The sequence below is a fragment of the Sinocyclocheilus anshuiensis genome, unplaced genomic scaffold (assembly GCF_001515605.1).
Source record: "Sinocyclocheilus anshuiensis isolate Anshui unplaced genomic scaffold, SAMN03320099.WGS_v1.1 scaffold1559, whole genome shotgun sequence".
NCBI lineage: Eukaryota > Metazoa > Chordata > Actinopteri > Cypriniformes > Cyprinidae > Sinocyclocheilus > Sinocyclocheilus anshuiensis.
Window position 1 is genome coordinate 130,563 of NW_015551091.1, and position 20,445 is coordinate 151,007.

Sequence of the window (20,445 nt, forward strand, 5' to 3'; positions counted from 1 at the left end):
CGAGGAACTTGATGGTGGTAAGGTGGAACTCGCACTTCTCCAGCTTGAGATAGAGGTGGTACTTTCTCAGCTGTTGTAGGACCTGCTCCACGTGGTGGCGATGTTCGGCCAAGTTCCGGGAGTAAATCAGAATGTCGTCGATGTAAACGATCACAGAATGATGGAGGAACTCCCGGAACACCTCGTTCATGAATCCTTGGAATACGGAAGGTGAGTTGGATAGGCCATACGGCATAACGCAGTATTCATAGTGTCCGGTGGGCGTGATGAAGGCGGTCTTCCACTCGTCACCATGGCGGATACGAACGAGGTTATAGGCGCTTCGCAGATCCAGCTTGGAGAAGATACGAGCTCCACGAAGTTCCTCTAGGGCGGCCGGCACCAGTGGAAGGGGATACGGATATTTCACTGTTTGTGAGTTGAGAGTTCAGTAATCAATACAAGGCCACAAGCCTCCGTCCTTCTTGCCCACAAAGAAGAAACTGGATGCAGCTGGTGAGGTGGAGGGCCGGATGAAGCCTTGCTGGAGAGCCTCCTTAATGTACTCCTCCCTCGCTCCTGCAGCAAATCTATGGCACAGTCCCATGGCCGATGAGGTGGTAGTTTCGTCGCGGCCCGCTTACTGAACACATCCTGAAACGCCCGGTATTCACTGGGAATGCTGTGAGGTTCTGTGGGTTCCGGGCTCTCAATGGAAGTGGCACAGACCTGGAGGAGACCAGGTGACAGAGGGAGAACTTGGGACATACAGTGCTGCCGACAGTACTCACTCCAGTGTATAACTTCGTTGGTGGTCCAGTTAATGATGGGTGCGTGTTGGGTTAACCAAGGGCGTCCCAGGATGATCTCCGCTGTGGAATTCTCCAGCACCAGAAAAGAGATGAGTTTCTCATGAAGGCATCCAATGCGGAGCGGGATGGTGGGGGAGCATAGCTGGATCTTCCCACGACCCAACGGCTTTCCTTGGATGGTGAGGATATTAAGGACATGAGCATATTTCAGCGGTCGTAGTCGAAGTCGTTGGAGTGTGTTGCGGGATATGAAGTTCCCCGAAGAACCAGAGTCTACAAGGGCTTGCGCTGAAAGGGATTGGTGAGATGAAATTAATGATACATTCATTCTAGTCAAGGTAGCAATTTGAGGGCTGAGCTGGATAGTACTCACCAAGGGTCGTGAGGGACGGATAGGACACGAGCGAATCAAGTGTCCCTGCTCCCCACAATATAGACATAGTCCGGTTGTTATCCTCCGTGAACGCTCCGCATGGGTGAGATGGTACGAATCCACTTGCATGGGTTCGGGTGCTGGAGCCGGTGAGGCGGATGTGCTCGGTGAGGCGAGTGGCTGGACCGGGGTACAGGCCAGGAGATGTTGGGAGATCTTGATAGCCTTTTGGATGAAATTCTCTAATCCCACGGTGTCGTCAAATATCACCATTTGGAGGCGAATGTCGGCGTTCAGCCCTTGCCGGAACGCAGTCAGTAAGGCCACCTCATTCCATCCACTCGTCACCGCCAGAGTGCGGAATTTGATGGCATACTCGCTCACGGAGGCCTTGCCTTGACGGATACAGAAGAGCTGGTCATGCACGGAGATCTCAGCCGCGGCGTGACTAAACACCTCCTTGAAGTGTGCGGTGAAAGTAGATAGAGTGCGGATGGCCTGACTGTTACTTTCCCACATGGACTGGGCCCAGTGAAGAGCGCGGCCGGCGAGATGAGAGATCATGAAGGCCACCTTGGCGCGGTCATTGGGAAAGGCTTGTGACTGCATCTCGAAGTATAGGGAACATTGTAATAAGAAGCCACCACAATCCGCCGCCTCACCGGAGAAGATAGCGGGCCGTGCCATGGGACTGTGGGAGGCAGATACAACGGGTGTACGGAAGGCTAGGTGATTGGGCCTGACGAGGCTGGACTATCCCTGACATCTGCTGCTAAATCTACTAAAGCTACTTATTTTTTCTGATTTAATAATAAAATAAAAACACTGTACTCCGAAAGTTCTGTTCTCAGTTATTAATTCTGTTGTTAATCCCTCTGTTAATACTGTGCCTGATGCCTCTGATGCTCTATGTGAAAGCTTCTTGAGACACTTCATCGAAAAAATTTCTAATTTGAGACTCAAAGTCTGTTCTCTCCACACTGAAACTCCTCTTTCTTTGCTGCATCCTGTTTCTTGGGATGTTTTTGAACCAATTTCTCTGCAATCACTCAAAGACATCATTGTTAATATTAAACCATCTTTTTGTCCCTATGACATTATACATCCTAAATTTTTAAAATTAATTGTTGACAGTGCCGGGCCAGGTTTGGTGTCTTTTTTCAACAAGTGCCTCTCAACTGGTTCTGTTCCTGCTAATCTTAAAGTGGCTACTGTCACTCCGCTTCTCAAGAAGCCTTCATTAGATCCTTCTATTCTGAATAATTTCCGTCCCATTTCTGTCTTACCATTTATCTCAAAGGTTCTAGAGAAAAAATTTATTTGACCAACTGCAGCTCTTTCTAATCCGTAATTGTATTTCTGAAATTTTTCAATCTGGTTTCAAATCTGCTCATAGTACTGAAACAGCCCTTCTCAGAGTGTTAATCGATATCCTTTTAGCTATCAACTCTGGTGATTCTGTGGTCCTGGTTCCTGGTGGACCACTCTATTTTGATATCTAGGTTAGAGTCAGTTGTGGGGCTGAAAGGTATGGTCCTTACGTGGTTTCAGTCATTTTTATCTGACAGAATTTTTTTGTCAAATTAGGCAAATTTTCTTCCTCCGTTGCTCATCTCACTTGTGGCCTCCCTTAAGTCTTGATATTGGCGCCCTCCCTTTTTTCCCTGTACATGCTTCCTCTGGGTTCCATTCTAAGAAGGCATGGGGTGTCTTTTCATTTTTAAGCTGACGATACCCAGATTTATTTACCTTTTAAGATAAATTATCCTTCAGCACTTAGTACTTTACTAAGGTGCTTAGATGAGGTCAAAATCTGGCTAGCACAATTTTTTTTAATGCTAAATGAAAATAAAATTGAGATGAATGTTTTCAGTCCTACTGATCATTCTCAGGCTACCAGCCTAGATCTGGGCAGATTATCGGCCTACAGATCTTCTTGTGTGCGAAATATGGGTGTCCATTTTGATGAGTCATTAAAATTGGATAAACATATCTCTTCTGTAATTGGTTCCAGGTTTTACCAACTCCGGTTGTTGTCAAAAATCAAACACTTTTTAAATGCTACAACTTTAGAGATGGCTGTCCACGCTTTTATCACCTCACGGTTAGATTACTGTAACTCACTTTACTGCAGTATTTCAAAGTCACAAATTACTCGCCTACAATTGGTCCAAAATGCTGCTGCCAGATTTCTCCAAAATAGCCGCAAACGTGACCACATCACCCCCATTCTGAGGGCCCGCCATTGGCTGCCTATTCAATTTAGGATTGATTTTAAAATCCTCTTATATATATATATATATATATATATATATATATATATATATAAGGTGTGAAAAGAGAGAGGTTACGCATTTCGGGGGAAGGGTCCATAGGTCCTCGTATGGCTTGTTAACTGAGGGGTGTTACAGATTATTTGTTAAATATAGCTAACAAAATATATATTGTGTGTTTGATTGGTCCAGACGCTACAAGAGGGTGCCTGTAATGCACGTCATTCATTTTTTAGTCTTCAGGAGTCTTTTGTTTATTCAGCACGTGTGTAAACAATATTGAGAAAAGTCTACCGAATGCTTTATAAAGCATGTGCCTCCGTGTCCCAGGTTTCTGACACCTAAGGACACGGACACGTCCTGTGTGTTATGTGTCTCAGAGAGGAGCACACGCGTTCAGTGGTCGAGGGCACTGATTGCACTCATTGGGAAAAATTTCCAATAAGGAAGCTCCACTCACACCTGTCCATATTCTCGAGAGTTGCAGGACAAGCATCTGCGTCTTGCGGCTCGGGCCCCACTGCTGCTGAAGCAAGGCAGAGGCACCGGTTGTTGGGATCGTAGGTTGAGCTCACGGAGAAGTTTGAGAGGGGTTTGGATCTTTCTAGATCTTCTACAATGGGCTCAAGCGATCTGTGGGATCCAGATGTGCTCTCGCTTAAGTCATCTGCTCTGGAGCATAACGCTTTGCTGGCGTCATCCAGTCACAATGAGGATGTGGATGTAATTGGTGATGACGAAGAAAGTGTGAGCACTGAGTCATCCCAACCCACCAGCACCGCTTACAGGGAAATTTTGGATGGCCTGCATTACAAAGAGAATGGACCTGGTGTGGGGGTTCAAAAAACAGAAAGCCACTCGCGGCCGATTAGATGAATGCTTTCTGTTGGGCCATGAATCGTCCTTTCCCTAGAAGCCTTCCCTTTCTCCCTGATCTCCATTCAGAGCTTGAGAAATCGTGGGTGAGACTATATTTAGCTCGGCTACACCTTTTCCAACATGCAGATTATGCTAATGTTGAGGGTTTAGCTGAGCGTAGATATGTGAAGATGCCACCTGTGCAAGAGACGCTTGCGGGCTGTCTCTCCCAGGGCGAGTCATCTTTTTGAGTCATCTTCTATAACCGAGATTTCTGTCAACTATCCTCAAACTCTCTCTCTCTCTCTCTTTTAAAAAATTATGCTTTTTAAAATATTTTATTTGTTATTTATTTTTTTTATTTGTAGCAAAACCATGGTTAATTTTCAAAAGGGAGGTTAGTGTTAAGGTTAGTAGAATAACCTCACATGTATTGCAAAGTTACTTATAGTCAGTAGAATGTCTGTTGGGGGACCATCAAAATAAAGTGTTAGCAGATATTAAGCAGACAGTCTACTAATACTCTAATGACTGGTAGTTAACATGTAGCTGAAGAGTTACTTATATAAACAAAACGTATAATGGGGACCATCAAAACAAGGTGTTGCCATGAACATTCTTTCAGTAAGGTTAATAGAATGTTTGTTGTGAGTCATCTGGTCTGTAATAACATTCTCTTGTTTCATTCAAAAATAACAGTCCTTTTATGTTTACAAAATTATAAAATGGAACATTCCTTTCATGTTTTTGCTAACGTTTGTATAACCAATAAAAATGTTTTCAAAACATTTAAAAAACTGTCAATTTTAAACGTTTAGAGAACATTTAGAAAAAAACTTTTTGTAACATTTTTTATATATATAAATTTAATGGGAACATAAGCAAAATGTTCTTAGAGCATACTTTTGTCATCTGTGAATGAATGGTATCAGAACATTTATTTGGTTCATATTGTTTCCACATGAAACTCAATATAATATATATGCAAAAGCCTCTAAATGCCGTCTGAAATGCTGAAATGTTCAGTTATTTCAGTTTAATTGCATAGAAAAGTACCTATACTTTACCATTAGAGTAAAATTACTGAACCTAAACATAGCAGCCTGATAAAAATGCTCATTGAACCTGATGTGGACTGAAGCTGTGACTTACTGCAGAAAGCACCATGTGGACCTGGTCTCCATTCACAGTGAGGAGCTTCAGAACAGGGTAGCGAGAAAAGACATCCAGGCCTCCACTTCTCATGTATGGCTTGGCCTCCGTTACACCTGCACCTTCAACTTCTGGTTCTGGATGAAGAACAGAGAAGCAGGCTGCTACCAGAACTGGGCGTCTGGTCATGGGCCACTTGGTTATGAGGTGTGTGGGCTGTCACGAGCTATGGAGTCCACTGGGGGGCACCGTTGGGTCGGGAGGCCAGAGGGTGAAAGGCTCAATTTCATCTTCCAGTTATGTACAGATGTGTTCTAGCCACAAAAGCGGAGAGAGTGAATGACTGAGAGACTGATTTTTATTGTGTTTCTTAATTGTATCAGGTACTGAAATGTGATCTATATGAAACCCAACATCAAGGGGTGGGCAAGTAACAGGAAAAAAACACTTTTCAGTAATAAAAACCTAACTATAGCAACATAGCGTTGTATATATTTTTATATAGGCTATTTTTTTTTCTGATTAGTGAGTGGCAGTTCATCCAGACAGAGACCTACGACTATTTACTTAGTATTATAATTAAACCACCACAAATATAATATCTTAAATATCTTAAAATCTTAAATATAATATCTTAAAGACAAAGTCACACATCATAGTGGTAATAAATCTCTCTTGAGGTTGTGTCATCATGCCAATCACAATGAAGACTATTGGTTAAAACATATTTAAATGTATTTTTGGACCAATATTTATTGTGAAAGGTGCTTTACAAATATATATGAATTATTAATAATATCCATAAAAAATAGGCTTCTAGATGTAGACTGTAGGTGATTAAAGAGGGACACAGAATTTATTTATTTGGTAATTATTAATTGATGTTGCTGAATCATTATAACATCCTGTTCAGCTCATCTCTCTGTCCATGCCTAAGTTCTTGGTTTATATTAATGTATTTTCATCACTATATGCCTGCGATTGTTAGCAATAATTAATATAATCAACTGAATAATTAAATTTTGTATTTTGTAATTTTAATGATATTAGCATATACAACATTATTTTAGTAATGTATTAGTAAAAGTTGAAATTAACATTAAGTAATAAATAAAATATTTGGTTTCACTTTATTTTGATGTCCTTTTAACACATTCTGCTGACTATAGGTAATGATGCACCTACGTGTCTACTAACTCTCATTAGAGTGTTAGTAGAGTATTAGTAGACTGGTAGGGTTAAGGTTAGAATAAATTGATATGTACTTGCAAAATTACTTAGTCAGTAGAATGTCTGTTGGGAGACCATTACAATAAAGAGTTAGCAGATATTAAGCAGAACGTCTACTAATACTCTAATGTGAGTTAGTAGACTTGTAGGTGCAGCGTTATTTATTGTCAACAGAATGTTCAAAAGGGACCATCAAAATAAAGTGTTACCAAATATTTTTAATTGTTCATGTTAGCTAATAAAGTTAACTAATGATAACAAACAGAACCATATTGTAAAGTGTTACCGATATATTTGATTAAATCAAGCCAAGTTATTAGAAACAAGCACAAACTGTGAAGCAGAATTAATTATATGTAATTAAAATCAAGAAGCAGAAGACAATATAAGAACAATTAAACTTAAACCAGAACTAAAGTAATAATTGTGCTCTCCAGTAAAATTTGCACAGAGTACATGCCTAAACAGAAATACACTCTTGATAGAAAAGTAAACAGAAGTATAACTAAAACCCAAACAGAAATCCATAAGCAAACAATAAATAAAATTCCACTAAATCCCAAATACTCAAACATTTGTTCTACAATGTTCCACACTTAATCTGAGAAAAAAAAAATGCAGATGTTGAGCGATGACAGGAATGGGTGTTCCGTTTGAAAGAAAAGGCTTTTGTCTTGTTTCATATTTTCTGAAAAGCAATAGAGATACACAGTTATTTAAATCCGGAAATCTTAAACAATTTTACAGACAAAGCTATCACACAGAAGTCAAATTAAGATATTAAGACATATAATTTGTCAAATAATGTCAAATAATATTATATAATAAAATATTTCTAGATGTGATTGTCTAAAATTATCTATCATGACTACATGTTAAAGCAAAACAAAGTTTCAATCTGAACTATATTATCATCTAGAAAATGTTTCTTCAGTACATACACTCAGACATATGCGTCTGCTTCTTCCTCACTGAATCCAGCTTTAACAACCTCTTGAATACTCTTGATTTGTTCTGGAGGAGCAGCAGGTAGAATGGCAAGGAATTCTTGATCGATCCTTTCTAGTCTTGCAGTGCTTTTCCGGTCATACTCCTCTTTATTCTTCAGAACAAGCCTTAAAATCCCTTTCTGTGCCTCATCACAGCCGTTCTGGAGCAGTATTCGCTCATGCTCAAATTCTGGTTTACTTTTATCCATGGCCATCAGTTTGCCCAGTGAACTGACACGGTCCATCAGGTACTTGCTGGAAACATCTGTGTATGTTCCAGAGATCATATGGACCAGACTAGCGATGTTACAGGCTTGGGAAGCTTGAGTGTAGAGCAGATCTTTTGAGAAGAGTTTTGCATTATAGGAGAGGGCTTGTGTTTTCTCTGATGTGGAGACAAAGTTTTTGAGAGTTTTGCTCAGGCTGGTTTTCACAATGTTGGAAACCATCTGAAAGAAGTGAACCATCTTCTCCCACTGCTCCTTCACTCTCCCCATGGCATCCATTCCTTTAACCAGCATCTCTATGGTAGTTTTAAAGTCGATCTCTTTCAGTTCACAATTTCTCATAGTAACCAGGATTTCAGTTAGTTCTTTCTGGTTCTTCTCTAGGTTCTCCATACACTTCTCATAGGTCTCTCTTGTCTTGTTCAGCTGAGCTCGGCTCTGCTCTATGGCAAATCTTGCATTCTCTGTGGCCTTCTGAGAAGCACTCATGTTCTCTGACTTGTTTCCTTCTTTATACATCATTGGTGGCTTTGGAGAAATAGCTGGAGAATTTGTGATGTCTTTGCTTTTGCTATCAAAATTGTGAGCTAACTTGATCAGATCCAAGACCACTTTTATTTTTCTCTGTGCTTTATTATCTCTGTGTATCTTTGTCACATTTGCCATCAGGTGCATATTTTGCAAGCTGGTTACATATTTCTGTGCCATCTTCGCATAACTTCTGAGCTTGTGTCTTTGCTGGGCAGTCAGGGATATTCTTTAAAGTTTCATTGATTCTTTCAAACTGTTTTGCTATGAAGTCCGTGTTTGTAGTTTTATGCTTTTGATCATACAGTTTTGTCCAGTCAATGTCATTATCCTTACTATTGACATTCATTATTTGCTGGATAGTCTGTGCACAATTTAAAATTTCAGCCGACTTGCAATATACGTTTATTTCAGCTACCAAATCATTAGACTTTTCCTGATCTTTAATGCGTCCCATATTATCAGATATCTGTGTTGTCAAATTCACTGGTTGAGTAATAACAGATGTCAGTCCATTAATCGCGCCTGTAACGCTCTGTGTTATTCCACTCACAAAATCCATTCCAATCATTTCCCATCCACTAGGGAGAGAATCCAGAGCTTCCTTGTAGCTCTCATGAGCCTGATCCAGTTCCTTCTCAATGGCACTCACTGCCTTCACAGTCCTTTTCTTGATCTGATTAGCTGACTGCTCCCTCAGTTTGCTCTCTTCTAATTTCTTCTTGATTGCTGCCAACTCTTCCCCATAAAAGTGTTCTGCATTCACACACGCTTCTAGCAGCTCTTGGATGATATTAATGACATCAGTGAAACACCTTTTAGCAACATCAGACAACTCAAGACAATCATCTGCAATGACTCTGATATTGTCTAGCTGATCAGGAAGATGTGCTTTAACAACTTCTTCATTGCCTTGGAACAGAATCTTCACAGCTGTCTTCATGTAATTTGGAACTTGGCCAGTATGGAGGCGAATCTGATCCATGCTTGTATGGACCTCATTAAATGCGTGCCAACCAGAGTTACACACTTGCATGAGGCAAGCGCGAAAGGAATCAGGGTATCTGATGAATTTATAACCATCTTTAGGGGGATTTTTATTGATAGAGAAATCTGTTGAGGAAGAGATGAAAACCAGCTCTCCCAGGATGGCTATGGATAGAGGTGCTGGAGTCAGATACTCTTCCCAGTTGGCATAAGGCTGCATTATAAGTTTGGTTTGGTTCATGTCCTCAGCAGTTGTAAGGCTTTGAGTAGATTTTGAGATTGCAGAATTCATGACTTTCCTGTTCCTGCTCAGAACAAAGATGAAATTTGAAAGTAAAAGTCCTATAATGAGTTTTGTATTGTAGTTATTGCACATTTGGCAACTCTTATTAGACTTATATATTAGATGCCTATATAGAAAACAAATTTCACCTTTAACTTAAAGAATGTTAATAGACAGAATCCTAGTGGAATACTAATTCTAATGGCCACAATACATTGTCTGTGTTTTTTTCTATCGACACAGTTACGTTTGCATTTATGCAAGAGTTTGCCAGTTGATTGTCAGTGGATATATTCTAGTACTTGTGGTATATTTGGAGCACATTATTTTGTTATTTATCTGACATAGAGATTTTCGTGTTTGTCAGGACAATGCTCTCACGTTGCACATATATCTGATTCCGCTATACTTGCTAGTATGAAAGATAACATTTAAAGAATTGGTTACACTAGTAAGACTTTATAAAAAGTATACAGTAATAAAGTATTTACAAATCATTTGATAACTATTGGCTTATAGTTAATTAATATTTTATAAACTCTAGTTAATATAGTAATAGACTGTTTACATATAGTGAGTTCTTCATTCATTGTCACAGTAATTAACAACGTGTTGATGTTTATTAGCTCATATTTAAAGAGTTAGATAATGCTTTGTTAACAACTTATTAACCATAAATAGTTCTCACTTTAGATTAGGTCATTGAAAATTGGTAAATGTCATTGAATAAGTACTTTAAATCAACTATTATTTGTCATTAATTACACTAGTATTAAGAATTAATTATGGTTAATAAGTTGTTAACAAATCATTAAAATATTAGCTAACTCTTTACATATGAGCTAATTAAACAATAACACTTTTAATTACTGTGACAATGAATGAGGAACTCACTATTTATATATTGTCTATTATTGCATTAACAAATAATTTATTACATATTAATGTATTAACAGTAACGTATATTCATGTATTAAAGTTGATCAACTATTAATTAATTGTAATATAATAGTTTTGAAACTTTGCAACTACATGTAAATTAACTTTCATTTGAGTATTAGAGTATAGTCAGTACAATGCCTGTTGTGGGACCATCAAGATATTTTTTTAGTAGATATTAAGCAGGCAGTTTACTAATACACTTGGAGTTGCAAAGTTACTTATTGTTTGTAGAATGTCTAAAGTGGACTATCAAAAAAGGTTTGTTCCTACACGTCAAGCAGCATGTATACATCTGTTTGGCAAGATATTTCTAACTCCTGAAAGAAACCACTCAAAAAGACTGAAACAAATTATTTATCATTATCCATCAGTTTGACAGAATAAGCTGTAGATTTTCCTTCATGTTTTATTTTCAGACATCAGGGGAATAATGTATCGCTTTGTATTTTAATGTGACATATCTGTTGCAAGAGCTCTTTTCAGTACACTGAATTTTTTCCTTCTTATTTTCCTTTTTCCTTTGTACTCTGCTGTAACAAGATGAATAAACATATACTGTGCATTTGTGATCTGCTGATTTAATTTATGATATATCCCATAATTTTCTGGAATGCACTAAGAATCTCCCTCTTTCCCTTTTAAACCTAACCATACCACCAAAACTGTCTCTAACCTTAAACATATCCACCTCAATTTTATTTATTCATTTATTTGTAAGTACATAGTTAATGACACTTAATATAAAGTGGGACCTGATTTGATATGTTATAATAAGTAATTTTGAGTAATTGCCTTACCTTGTTGAAAAGTGAGAAGCGTTTCGTCAAGTCTCAGGTTAAGGTCTGGTAGAATGGTGAAATGAACGCATGCCCTTGTTTTTATTGCCATCTGAAAGGGGCGGAGGTGGATGACTGGGGAGGAGAATCTAGAATGCTAACTTAAACTCTTTCTTAATTCTATTAATATAAATTAAATAAATAATCAATTAAAAAATAAATAAAAATTTATTTAATTTATTTATATTTATTTAAATGTATTAATATGGTTCCCAGAATAAATGAAAACTGTATGTAGTTGGCGACAAAATTCTACTTTCTACTCAAAAGCCAGCAGGGTATTGAGTTAAGATAGTCTTAAAGTTATCAGTAATAACGTATTGAAAATCACATAGCTTTCAGTGATGTTTTGCATCATATATCATTGTTTTCCAGTAAGTGTTTTATCAGTTTTAGAGGCATGTTATAGCTGTATGATTTCCTGCTAGTTCCAGCGTTTTCATTTCTTGAATATGAAGTTACAAAAGAAATATCTGATTCTCAAGCATTTTACTCTATTTGATGCTGATTCTGATTCAGCTCCATTGATCAATTGTTCTGTCTATAATGTAAGAGACCCATCAGTGTTATATTTGCCTGCCTCAAGATCTGTCATAAAACATGAACCCTTATTGTCACAGCCATCTGCTGGAGTGCCCATGAAAGCCACCAGAGGGCAGTCCATTTGCTTCATCATTGCCCATTGCTCGTGGACTTCAGTTCCCATCACCCCTTGCTCTGATTATTGGTCCATTACCCTCAGCTCTGTGCGATAATGAGAGACTCAGCTCATCTGTATTTATACTCTTTGGTCTGTGTCTTTGGTTGCTGCAGTATTGCGTTCTGTTACCTTTAGCCTTCCGTTACTCTGTGTTTATGAATTCTATGTTTGTGGATTACCTTTTGTCAGTGTTTTTGCCTGTTGCTCTGTTTTTTGGATCATTGTCTGGGACTACAATAAAGCTGCTGTTGGATCTTCAGTATTGCCTCAAGAGCATTCAGTGACAGAATACTGCAGCCGTCATCTCAGATCCAGCAGCTAGTCTTTACTGACCTCTGAATCATGGGCATTCGGGTTCTTCCTCCAGCTTCTAAGAAGGAGTGGAAGACTTGGCTCCAGATGTTGCTGGCTCTTCGTCAACGGGGGATGGGAGTAGGAGGTCTTGCACAGACTTTTTGGACTTTGGCGGTAGGACTGGAACTTTGTAATTCCGAGCTCAACAAGATTTTTAATGAATGCTTGGATTACCCCTTGCCTCTGTGGGAGATGGAGGGACTGAAGACTCTTGACTTTTGGGGTATTATTGACTATCCCTGTTACCGCAGTTTAGTGGTTCCATCCGGTCAGTTTGTGCCTGTTGCAGTGCCACTGGAGAGTCTCAAGTCGGATTTAACTTCCCCAGAGAATGGTGAGGCTTCTTTGTCTTCATCTCACAAGCAAAGATTGAGAAGGAGGAGGGCAGCAAGGCCCATTCCTGTTGTTCCAGAGCCCGCTCCAGTCCGAGAGTTTTCAGAGTCCACCCCAGAGTCCGCTCCAGTCTGGGAACCCTCAGAATCCACTTCAGAGTCCGCTCCAGTCTGGGAGCCCTCAGAGTCCACTTCAGAGCCCGCTCCAGTCCGAGAGCCCTCAGAGCCCACTCCAGAGTCTGCTCCAGTCCGGGAGCCCTCAGAATTCACTCCTGAGCCCACTCCAGTTCCTCCCAAGGTGGCGACTTCGGCTGCAGAATGTCTCGGGGCAGTGGCATCTGATTCTGAGGTGGCAGCTTCCACTGCAGAAACTCTCGAGGCGGCCACTTCAGCTTCTCTCTGAGCGACGCCGCACACTTCTGAACTCTCATTCTGCAGCGCGATACGCAACGCGTAAAAAGACAGTATAAGTCATTATAATCAGTAATTATGTCCCCACTGGATGCAACAAATGCCTCGTTTGTAATGGGTTTTATTGTTTTTGTCTTTTTGCGCCGGGACACAAGGCATCACAGTATGTTAAGGGGCGTAACATTTCCGTCACACGCTTGAGGTATTCAGCCAATCACGACGCACTGGATAGCTGACCAATCAGAGCACACCTCGCTTTTCAGAACGATGAGCTTTGTAAAAATCTACGCGTTTCAGAAAGGCAGGGCTTAGAGGAGCAACAATAATGTACATTATGTGGAAAATAATTTAGTTTTTTTGAACCTTAAACTGCATAAACACATTGCATTACACCAAATACACAACATGTTCTTTTTAGAAACGTCATATGACCCCTTTAAGATATGAGAAGCATGAAAAGGCTTCTTGCTGAAGCTAGCTGAGCCAGATTAAACAGTCATGACAAAGTAAACTGCAGTAATTATACTTTTTAGTCAACACAGCACCACCCGTATATGTGATGCAGAAATATAGTGTTTTGGCAGAAATGTACAGTAGATATATTTATTATGAATATTAAATTTGTTTATACTTTTATTTCTTTACTGCATTTTCAAAATCAATGGTTTACTGACAAATTGTACATTTTGTACCATCTGGTATTAATATTGTTAAATGAATTGAGTTAGTAATATAACTGTTACAGAAGGAGACTTACACAGAGGGTTAGAGAGATACAATGATATTTATTTTCAGCAAGTGAAGCAGAGGGTACGGGCAGGTGAGTATAAAGCTAGTTCGGAAGTCCTTTGGGAAGATGAGGAGAGAATACTCTAGTATGGGGATTCCCAGGAGATCGTGGAAGGGAGACAGAGGATAGCACACACCTCAGATGATGAGTGACGGGGGAACCAAGGAGCAAGGAACTGGAACGAACACTGGAGGAAACACTGGAGGAAACACAGGAGGTAAGTACAACTGGTAGGTAAGTCTTTCAATTAATCTTTATGGATATCATAGAGAGAGAGTCCACTTTGTTTGAACGAGATCGGACACTGGCGTGGTGTGAGGTGTGTGCGTATGAATGGGAGCTGAGGGTGATTGTTAATCCGTGACAGGTGCATGTGAGAAGTGTGGACGGAGTGGATCAGGGAAGTGCGTTGTGCTCTGGTGACATATTGTGCTCCTGGTGGACAGCCAAGCGGAGTAGGCGTGGAAGCATTGGTGGAGGTATCCGGGTTATTGTTCCATTGGATGGGACTGACGATGATTTCCGTGGGGATTATGGATTCTGGTTCTTCATTGATTTCCTCAGGAGCATGGAGACGAGAGAAGGCATCTGCTTTCACATTTTTGGGGCCTGGGCGATAGGAAATGGTGAAATTGAGTCTCTTAGCGTCTCGTAGATACTGCAAGTTCTTATGGTCAGTGAGGGCACTGAATGGATGCTGAGCTCCCTCCAACCAATGCCTCCATTCCTCCAGGGCTAATTTGATCGCAAGGAGTTCCCTGTTGCCGATGTCATAGTTTCTCTCCACCGGGCTGAGTTTGCAGGAGAAGAAGGCACATGGATGGAGTTTGGCTGGAGTCCCCTGCTGCTGCGAAAGCACCGTAGTGGAAGCGTCCGCCTCTACCACAAACGGTTTGTTGGGGTCTAGGTGGACGAGGAGCGGTGCCGAGGTGAAGGCGTTCTTTAGTGTTTCAAAGGCCTCCGTGGCAGCTGGTGACCAGGACAGGGATTTGGGCTAGTCTCTTGTCGATGAGTGACGGGGTATCCACAGAGCAAGGGACTGGAACGAACACTGGAGGAAACACAGGAGGGAAGTACAACTGGTAGGTAAGTCTTTCAATGAATCTTTACGGATATCATAGAGAGAGAGTCCACTTCGTTGGAACGAGATCGGACACTGGAGTGGTGTGAGGTGTGTGCTTATGAATGGGAGCTGAGGGTGATTGTTAATCCATGACAGGTGCGTGTGATCAGAACTCAGGTGATGGTGTTCGCTGTGATTGTGAGGTGGCTGAGCCTGGCCAATCTGTGACAATAACATCTATCGTTACTAAATTCTGTCCTATTTTAAAGGCTTTAATTGGACACTCAACAGCCATCAAAAACATTCATGGGGAATGTTTGGGCAAAATGGACTGGAAAAATTTAATTTACATTACACCTTACTTTACTATTGAATAGGCCTACTAGTTGAGAGAGATTACACCTCACAGCCATGACATCTGACAAAGAGCATTTCAGTGGTATTTAAAAGTGGAACTTTTCCACTAGTCACACTAGTTGTTTAATCCGTTAGTAATCTGACTAATCCAGTCCAAATATAAAAGTATCATAAGCAATCGGGAAAAAAAGTCCAAATCTGGTTTAACTTTAATTTGGCTGGTAAGGTTAAACCTTTTCTAATCAGTTCAATAAGACATGTAAACACTTGATCAGATAGTGTAGTAGTGTATAGTAGTATAAGACAACACTGTCCCACCAATGCTTGCTTCTGACTCTAACCCACAGGTGCCTTTGTTTTGGGATGCAGAAAGGGACATTTGGAATGCCTGATTACCAGCATGGCACAAACATTTGTGTGCTTGTTGTCTACTAATTAAAGGCCAAATTAGAAAGAAAAAATAGTTTTAAAAGAAAGAAGCACAGGTAAGGGGATAGCTTGTATGTTCATCGTTACAAAAGCAAGAAACCCCATATATCCAAGCAGTGCACACATCAGCCCAATCACTTTAGCATTTCAGCATGTAAAAACTGTTTGGTTTTTGAATGATTTCATTCCAAATGAAAAAGCTGTCTAAGTAAACGTAGCTACTGACAATAGGTCCATCTTAGAGAACATGTAAAGGCACAGTACAGCAACTATATTCCATACTTCATTGGAACAAAATTGCTTTCTCAAGAGAAAACCTGAGACAGTTTCACAGCTTTTGCTTCAGATTCACAGTTCAGGGGTGTGTTCCCAAAACCATTTTAGCTGACTATGGTAACAAGACTCTTCATTATCCACGTAGATCAGCAAAACCATAGTAAAAATTCACAAACATTATCAGAAAATTGTGTGGTTGTAAAACAGCTACCAATCTGTGGTTAGAAGCATAGTTACTTGTTAGCATGCAAGATAATAAGAAAATAAGCAAGAAAACTTGCAGTACAATCTATTCCTTTCATTCCGTATACATTCAAATTTCATTCTACAACTTTTCTTGTGTAAAGAGAATTAAATGTTATGCTTCTGTGAAGTGTGAGGCCTTTGTCATCAAGAGGGCAGTTCTGGAGTTGAGGCATCTCCTTGGCTGTAGTTTAAGAATGCTGACAGGCCACAGTCCACTACAGTGAATGGCCCTAGCCAAGGAGCCCATTGCCCAGGTGACCTTGTGATTTCTCACTGTAGGACTTCTACTCTGTTGTGAAACAGATGCAGTGTCATTAAAGTCACTGTTGGTGTAATGGTCAGGTTGTCCATATAGTGTATCATCATAATCATCTGCAACTTTCATAGCTTGGCTGAGCTTCAGTTCAGTCCAATATCAAGTAATATTTCCTCCCATATCTTCTTCTGTCTCTCTTGCTTCCTGTTACCTTATGCAGAGTCTACTGTAGCACCTCATTTCCATGCTTTGTATTCTTCTCTGTTACTGTGAGTGTCCATGATTCACAAGCATAGAGAAAAATTGAGATGAGCAGTGAGTGCAGTAATCTTAGCTTTAATTCAAGACCAATATTGTTGTCTAAAGTTTAACTTTACACAATTTTAAACTGAACTAAACTGACTGGAGCTGAATGACGACACTATTTGTTCTTGGTTCTTCTATGAGTCTCTTTCTTGAGTTAAAATGTTAACACTTTATAGTAAGTATACAGTAACAAAACAAATTATTTGCAAACTGTTAATTTTTAATTAATAGTTTATGAACTGTAGTTAATACATTAATAGACTACATACAAATAGTGAGTTCTTCATTCATTGTCACTGTAATTAACAAAGTGTTACGGTTTAATTAGCTCATATGTAAAGAGATAATGCTTTGATTACTTATTGACCATAAATAGTTCTCAAGAGATTAGGTCACAGAAAATTGAAAAATGTATTTAATTAAGTGCTTTAAATTAACATTTAGTAGACATTAATTGCATTCATATTCAGTGTGTCACATGTGCCTACTGTGTTGGAGCGAGGAACAAGGAGAACGCAGGTGAATTACAATCAAAAGTCTTTAATAATCCACAGGAACACACACGTAGCACAGGGATTGATGTTTAACACTGGACGCTAGACACAGGAAAACACTGGGCTTAAGTAACTAAACAGACACGGGAGAAACTGGGTCACGGGGAGCACAAGGGGAGCAAAACACAACAAAACAGGAACACAGGGCTGACACAGTGTTTCTTAAATTGTTTACAAATGCACACACACACACACACACACACACACACACACACACACACACACACACACACACACACACACACACCACACACACACACACACACACACACACAGGGTTTCCACCATGGAAATGATGATTTGTATACTGTACAAACCATATATTCCGTCCCCTAAACCTACTCCTAACTGGTGTATTTTATTGTAAGTATTTCATATTGACAGCATTGTGTTATTTATTTATATGTATTTGTTTTTTACATGGTTATATTTGGCTTTGGCGATAGGCTTAAATGAATATGATAAGATTCTTATGCATTCCAGTTTTATAATTTCATGATTTTAATACAGTGATTCATGAAAGCAGTTGAGATCACATTAATGTGAAATGGATAAGATTTATTTTGTGTAATCATTTTTATTGTGATTAATGCATTTGTTTGTTTGTGCATTAAAAACATAATTTGCAAGTACTGTATGGTTCTGTAAATCATGCCAAATGTTCTACTTTCTCTGTTTTGTCAGATATGGCGAAATAACGCCAAGAGTCACCGTCATACATCATTGTGGAGATAACAATTTCCACAGTTACTTGGTTTCTAAAACACCAATAAATATGTTTCTTCTATAAGCCTTTGCTATGCGAGTTACATGGATATGATCAGAAATAGCTGTTATATTCAGCATTACTGGGTGAGTTGAATAAAGTGAGTAGTTCACTATTCTCTCTCAAAGCTTTTATGAAGCCTGATACACCATCACTATAGAGGAGCCAATTCTCAACGATATATACTACTGCCTTTATCACACCTTTCATGGCGTCCACCACAGGCTGCCAGAGGGTGACACATTGACTTTGCTACTCCAGTACAGTGACTCTTCCACTAAGAACACTCAGAAGGTTCACAGCTCTCCTGACCATTTCCTGAATTTCAGCTGTGCCCTTTAGATGCTTTTGAACCCCTTCAATCTTCCACTCAATCCTCTTCAGAGCGTCATTGGTCTGCTCAGTTTCATTCGGTGTCCAAGAGATTATTCCCTCGTAATAAGATTATTCCCTTCGTTCCAGTTTCTCACTTGAGACTTAAAATTGTGTTTGTCCTATTCAGCAGCTCTTAAGGCATTTAAAGCTTCTTCAAATCCCTGCTGTACCTAACTAATAATTATTGGACCAAGAGAGGAACAGAAATGTCTTGAATACACATCAATTAAAAATGTAAATGCATAACTTCACAAATTTTCACAATTAAGGGTGTTTAGCTGTGAAATTTTCACCAGCAATCCATCTGAAAATTGGTATTGCACACAGTATTGCCCCTGCAGTTGCAACATCATTGGATGTGTTCATCCTGTCTTGATGTACTCTTATGGCATAATTTGCTGATTCTACACTTCTTCTGGCCTGTTCCTGTCACGGTTGCCTTCTGTGGCGAAACGAAGAACGAGGAGATGTGGGATTAACTCAAAGTAACTGTCTTTAATCATCCATGACGGGGTAAAGCAAAGCAGGCAGGGACACACAGGAAATACAACATCGACGTTCAATACCGGACCGACTCAGATAACACAGACAGGAACTTAAGTACATGGGGTAATTGACAAGACACACCTGGGAGCAATCAACAATCAAACACACGGGAAAACCAAATGAACATAACGAACTATAATGAGGACAGGCACATAACCAAATAAGGGCATACAGAAAGAGGAGGCAGGAACAGAGGGAAAACAAAACAAAAACAAACCATAAACGTGACATTACTCCCCCCTCCCGAAAGGCGCAAGGAAATAGAGACAATTCCCTCATTTAGAGATGTAGAAACGGCCTCCATAGACTGCACAAGGTAAGGGGATGCAAAATCTTAAAGGAATAGTTCACCCAAAAAGTAAAAATGGTAACACTTTATTCAAAGTCTTTATGCATAATGCATTATAAAGGTATTCATAATGTATGTTGTAATGCATTATATATTTTTCTAAATACTTGTAACCAAAGTTAAAAATTATTATAATATTTGAAGGTTTCTTTGGCATGAGTTTTGAAGCATTATACTTTCTAAAGATGTAAAAATATATAGATAAGTATTATAATATAGTATAACTGTATAAACAGGTTTTTAGTAAAGTGTTACTGTAAAAAAAAAAATAAAAAAAAAATCCTGATTACTTACTCAGCTCCAGGCCATCCAAGATGTATGACTTTTTTTCTTCAGCTGAGAAGAAATTTGCCCCCAAAACCAAAATTTCTCTTTGACTGAAGAAAGAAAGTAATACGTACATCTATAGCCTAGGGGTGAGTCAGTAATCAGGAAATTTTCATTTTTGGGTGAACTATTCCTTTAAAGACATTAAAACACATTTTGCAGCACAATGGTATACTTTTAAAGAAATATTGATATCGAATATTAATATGTAAATATGAAATATTTTTTTTAATCAAATGATACTCTAAATAAGAAACTAAAACTGCCAGTAGGTGGCAGTAAATGTCTTAATGAATAAGTTAGTGAGTCATTCATTCATTTATTCAAATTCATTCAGGAATGAAGTAAATTGCTCTCTTTATGAATGGGCCGTTGAATCATTTAACTCGTTCAAAACGCTGATTCATTCAGAAACTCAGATTTCTCAGAGGAGCACAACAGTTCTGCTGTGGCTTAAATTAATTATATCATTTTGATATAAATATAACAATGTTAAGGACATGAGGAACCAAGGCAAACTTATAATGCAGCCCTATGAT

The 20,445-nt window shown here is 39.2% G+C and overlaps 1 pseudogene; it reads right to left on the minus strand.

The window, feature by feature from the left end:
• Positions 1-7,319: 7,319 nt before the first annotated feature.
• On the minus strand, positions 7,320-9,700 carry LOC107662665 (uncharacterized; annotated as a pseudogene).
• Between the last annotated feature and the right edge of the window lie 10,745 nt (positions 9,701-20,445).